We start from the raw sequence: 6,326 nt of genomic DNA on the forward strand, positions 1-6,326 counted from the left end.
GCAGCCTCACCATGAAAACTAGACTCTCTTATCTCTTCTTTGGCTTTGAAATTACATCAAATGCATGAGTAGATTGGAAGATCTCCTCGTCCAAATTTGACACATTCCTCTTAACCCTCACTGCCCTCTACTTTCTCTACGAAATTTATGATTTTTGTGTGATTTGAAAATGAAATCCAAAGTTCCTATTTATTAGGCATTCAAATTACTCGTGGATTGATAGCACCTACTTGGCTGCATGGCCAAATGTTTAATCCTCCCTTTATCAACGTAAGCTGACTTCACCTGGTTCAATGTGTTCTTCCCAAATGCATCCAACACAATTTCTTAGAGTATAAGAATTTCTCTTAATCGGACAGCTAGATTTTAATTGACGTTTGCCCTTACATCTTCAAGCTTTTTTGTATTCAAGTTAGGGTTTTCAATGCATAATCTATAAGATTGTGGCCAAGTTCAATGCATAAATGCCCGACCGTTCGATGCACAGGCGGTTTCCTTCGCTCGCGTGGGCGTGATGTTCGAATGAGGCATTCAGACCGCTCTCGCTCTCTCCCACTTTCTCACTGGTCTTGCTCTTTCCACTCTCGCTCTCTCCCACTTTCTCGCTTACAATCTCGCTCTCTCTACTCTCGCTCTCTCCAACTTTCTCGCTCAAACTCTCGCTTTCTCCACTCTCGCTAAGAATCTCGCTATCTCCAGCCTTCTCGCTAGCTTGGATCTCGGCAGTGTCGCTCTTTCACATTCTCTTTCTCAAATCTCGCTCTCGCTCTAATCTCGCTAACTACTGTGAATATGGTTTATCTCTGTGCAACTTCCACACGAATTTTCCCAAATAATTTTCTATATTTTCCTCAGTTCTTCAATCCTTTCTTCACTATTCAGGATTTAAGTCTTTAAGATTTTCTCTTCTTTTATTCTTTTAGGATCCTCTCTACTCGTACTCCAGAATCAAATATAACGTAACTATAATACCTAACCATTATAGTTTACATTTACTCTTACTAATTGTTGATCCACAGAAGCTGACAATTATTATAGTTATTATGACAATTGTAAAATTATTAGATTATTTACATAACATAGGATTTAACTTTCTCCTAATTAACCCCTTAATCACTTACTTAAGTAGAAAAATGGAGATCCGGGTTTCACAATTGTCAAGTAGAGTTCCTTACATACCTGAACGAGATCTCTTATACCAAGCTCATCGATATGTCTTGGAGAATACAATTGATGTGCAACCATATATAGAGTAAGTTATTGTGACTTGGATCTATTTACTTCATTAAATACATGAATTTGAAAATAATTATATTTGAACATTTTTCTTTTTCTTTATAAGGAAACATATGATGACATTGGAATTACAGCTCTCAAGTAGATCAAAAAACCAGAAATGGATTCAAGATGAACATAATCGAAATTTCATATCTTGGTTACGAGAAAAGGTAAAACATTAAATATACTATTTAACATAACCTTTTGTCACTTATATTTTAATTATATAATCTTTTGGTTCCTAGGTTGGAAATGAACTTGAAATGGGAGATGTGGAGGTGTCAAATAGGTGAATTACCCATGGTCCCCATCCAATTGTGACTACATACAATAGCTATGTTATTAATGGATGTCACCATCACACAAAGTCATATGACAAAAATAAAAGTGTACAAAATAGTGGGGTTAGTTTAATAGCAAAAACAATGCAAGTATCTAGCTCAAAAGATAAAAATCCTATAATTGGACTCTCTTTTTTTTACAGATTTTCTTTTTTTTAATAATGAACTTTAAATGTAGATCTACTTATATAGCATGTAGATTCTATTACATGTTTGTTAAGAGACTGTTGTAAAGAGCTTAAAAACTATTCGAGAGGTTATATTTGCTTCAGTTTGTTATTTCTTTGAACCTTGGCATCACACGTGATATCTTTAATCAACTTATCCTATTGAATAAAAAAAAAAACATAAATATAAAGGACATTCATATATATATAATGAAAAAGTTCATAGTGTTTTTACAAAGAGGTCGACTAAATAACCATTTGTAAAGGTTTTACAATAAGCTAGCTAAGTATAATCTACAAAAAAGCTTAAAATAAATACATTGTAACCAAAATTTTGCCACTAACCCTACAAAAAAATCTTATAAATCAATCGATTGTTTTATGGCTTCACTACTCCAATGGGCTTTTGCAAAACCTAGTAAGAAAACAAAAAATAATTTTAGACAACAACTTTACACATCAATGTTGACAATGATAACAATATAAGAAGGTTTTACCCTTTTGTAATGTCAACACAAGGTACCAATTTTTAGCCAAATTACAAATGCTTACACATGCTTTAGCATCTCTATAAACCACAATGTTATTCATGTAATTTTTAACATCATTTTCATACGTTATTCATCGAATATCTTCCTAGAAATCAAGAAAAATGATATTGTAAGAGAACATACCTCGAACTTCTTCCAGTCCTAGCCAAAAAAGAGAGAAATCTAATCTACTTCAACTGATTATTAGTACATAATATATGGCTCAATATATCACAACAAAGTAAGAAAAATAACTAACATTAAATCCTTCAACACCTGCCCCCCTCCCGTATAACTTTGAAGTCACAACTAATATCAACAAAATTAGATGTAGGTTCTAAATTATGGTTGAAATAGATGTATAAATAACATACCACTTAATAATTATCAGTTATGATACACAAACATGAAAAAGCTCCTCGGTCACAAAAGAATATAAATGTGACAATTACAATTGCAAGTCATAGACTTACCGATTGAACTTTGAATGGTTCTCATGGCTAGCACTTAATTCAGACCTTCTAACTACCCTTGCAAAATTTTCACGATCACTAACCTTGAAAATCAAATAATAAAGAATACTTGCTTATTGAAACTTAACACAAAAAGCTAAGTTTAATAAGTTCGTCTTTAAAAAATGTGTAATAAAACAAAGAATAAGTATATAATACAGTGCTAAAGTAGTCTCCCATATTAACATTACACTTGTGACAAACCTTAGCAACTAAAACTTATCAAATCCAAGACCTTAGTAGAGCAAACATAAGAATATATAAGGACAACAATGATCAAAAGCTATTGTTTATAAGATCATTCACATTATTCTTGGATAAAACCTATAAATAATTATGTACACCTCAAATATAAATACTGCAAAAGCTATTTATTTACCTTTTCCACTTTCTCCACTTCTTCAATGCTCCCAAGATTCATCAAAACCTTTTAAACTAGAAATTCGCCAAAAATTAAAAAAAAAAAAAAGAAAAAAAAAAGAAAAAAAAAAAGCATAAGCTCAACTAAGTCTAGTAAAGAATTTAGTAGAAGAAGAGCACACATATTTCCATGCGGTACAAAATGTTTCTTACATGAGAAATAATTATAAACAATGACTTAAAAAAAATTAAACTATCATTAGCATAATGTTCCACCAAACTACACGCATGACTAATATGACCAAAAAAGAGGAAAATATAATTTACTTCAATCAATTATTAGTGCATAATATGTAACTCAATATATCACAATTAACAAATATAACTGACCTTAAATTCTTGAGCCCCCTCTCCCCAAATACATGGCAGTGACAAGACTAAAGATGTAGAATTTCTATAATCCTTAGTTAACAAAGTCACAAAAGCAAGGGTTGATAAACATGTAAGAGGAAATCCCAAACAACAATTCTAAGAAGAAATACTTAACTTTGTGGAATTAGAGCAAAAAGTAATCAAAACAAATAAAAAAAGTGTGTGTCACTTTGGTACCTAATAAGTTCAATAAAAGTGTTTAACTTTCATATTGACTCTCAAAACCAGATAAAACAACGTAAAAAGTCCTTAAAAGTGTATATGAAACACTTTCACTCTTGAAGCAAACAAAAAAAGTGCCTAAGTCTCACTTTGGCCCTCAAACAACTAAACTCAATAAGGTATTGAAACTCATTGTCAATAACAAACTCAGTAGAAGATATAAACAATAACCTATTGTCCCAAATAACTAAGATTATAAAAAATAAGTGAAAAATTCAACAAGATAACCAAACTCATGAACTAAAATGATATAGATGCTACACCTTTAGATCATAACAACCGCATTGAAAAATTTTTAACCACACAACAAACAAACCCATCAAGTAGAAATATATACTTACTTAAATTGCTCCTAGAAGAGTCCAATCACTCCTAAACAACAAGAACGAGATTTTAGAGTCTAAACTTAATTCAAAAACTTTAATCAAATTACAATAATGCTCAAGAAAGATGTTTCTGAAAAAGAAAAAAAAAAAACAACCTTAAAATTTAATTCAAACACTCTGAAACGAGTCCAAACTACAAAAGAAGAGTATCCAAGAATTAGAGACCAATCTAAATTACTTTATCAGAGTTTGAAATGGCCTAAACAAAAACTCTACTACCTAAAACACACCAAAACAAATATGAGTACTCGAAAAAAGTGTTGAATTTGGTGTGTTATCAACCCAAAGATACAAATAAGTTGTAAACATTAGAAGCTTAACTATAATTTAATTGAATTGTTGGTTTGTGTTACCATTGAAGTTCACAAAAGGGGCTCGCAACATTGTTGGTTCGTGTTCTAAAAAGCTTAAACGTATAGATTTAAAGCGTTTGTGGTGTGCGTAACGCTAATTTAAAGTCAAGTTGGGAGTGGGTAAAAGCCAAACTTGGGAGTGATGATGAACAACCTTTGTACACTAATTTACAACAGTCATGATCTCTACCAACAACTAATTTTGACCTCAAAACAGCAAGGACGAGACATTTTTAAGCCAACCATATAGAAGAAAATAAATCCAAACTAAAGATACCTACCAATAGTCGGATGGCTCAGAATGTTGTTCATTAACTGTGTCCTTCTCAAAGTATTTGTCAATGGCAGATGCCTTTTCAGTGTCTCCTCCGTTAGCTCCCAAATAAACTTCGTCAGAAATGGCTTTGTAATCGCCAGGAGTCTTTGGCGGCACAAAGGCGATCGAGCTCGTCAAATGAGATGGCAGAAGAGGTGTCCGTAGAGAGATAGGAAGCAACAGCAACAGTGTTGGTGAACAGAGTAATAGAAGTTGGTTTGAGAAAGAGAGTGGAGGAAAAGGAGAAGAAGGTGGCAAAGAAGTTAGGGTGGAGGAAGAGGGAAGGACGTGCGGTTCAGCGGACTACAGGTTGAAGGTTGCGATAATGAACACACAATTGAAATGTATCTCAAGGTTTTTTCTTTTATTTTAATGAATTTTTATTTTATTTAAAATATAATAATTAATTTTATTTAATGAAAGTTAATAAATGCCATAAATTTGTGACATTGAAAAACTGTCATAAAATACTAAAGTTAAAAAGTTTGCAGACGTGCATTTTCATATTTATGACACTTTTTCACTTTTCAACCTCAATTTGGTTATATAACTGTGTCGTTGAAACTCATATTTGTTGTAGTAACATGTTTTTCTTTCCAAACGTTCGTGTGCTAGTATTTTATAAATTCGATTAGACAGATGAAGTTAAATAAATTCAACAATCACTCTTAACAAAAAGGATTGAAATATAAATTTCAAAATTACTTTTGATTAACTAAATTAAAAGGCTACAACCTAAGAATCTAAGTCCACAGATAAACTAGCCTATCATAGCCATAAACACATCAACATATAAAGAAATAAATGTTGACAATTGTTAAAGAGTGGAAGGAGCAGAGATCTTTTGTCTTGATGCGTTAAGTTCCAGAGCTTAGAAAAGTTTCTTCTTCTCAAGGCAACAAAATGTTTCTCTCTTTCTACGTTTCTTTTCTCAACAATGGCTTGATTTTAGGGTTTCAGAAGGCTTTTTTCACAGGTAATAATGTGTCTTGGATAGTTTGGGCATTGCTTGACTTTTAGACCATGCATAACCGCAACTGCGTAGTGTTAAGTTTTAATATAGTAATTGAGTTTAAATATCGTCTTCGACATTGGACCATTAATTTAATTAAATACTTCATTTTATCTATAGAAATAAAAATTGAAGAATGATTTATTTAATTTAACATTACTACTCCTAATTATTGGAGACAACAATTGAAGAGAATTCTTTAGCTGGGATTCATGTAATGAAATAATAAACTTGGTTAATACTAATTTTATCATGCAACTACTATTGTTATAACTTCCTCTCTCGAGTTTATTTGAATCTCTTCATTAGAGTTAAAACGTAACATATTCATATAAATTTTAAAAGCAAGTAAAGTATTACAAATCTTCTGTTAATTACTCCTAAGAATATCCCCAATCTATCCTATGATCATTATAA

General features: G+C 31.8%; 1 long non-coding RNA gene across 1 annotated transcript; it reads right to left on the reverse strand.

Annotated features, from left to right (window-relative positions):
- Positions 1 to 1,967: 1,967 nt before the first annotated feature.
- Positions 1,968 to 5,239, reverse strand: LOC120082423. Its single transcript, XR_005483172.1, has 4 exons — positions 4,863 to 5,239; positions 4,184 to 4,214; positions 3,208 to 3,263; positions 1,968 to 2,872 (listed from the first exon to the last, which is right to left on the reverse strand). It is a non-coding gene; the product is annotated as an uncharacterized LOC120082423 (long non-coding RNA).
- Positions 5,240 to 6,326: the final 1,087 nt, after the last annotated feature.

The sequence above is a fragment of the Benincasa hispida genome, chromosome 8, assembly GCF_009727055.1.
Source record: "Benincasa hispida cultivar B227 chromosome 8, ASM972705v1, whole genome shotgun sequence".
NCBI classification, from domain to species: Eukaryota; Viridiplantae; Streptophyta; class Magnoliopsida; order Cucurbitales; family Cucurbitaceae; genus Benincasa; species Benincasa hispida.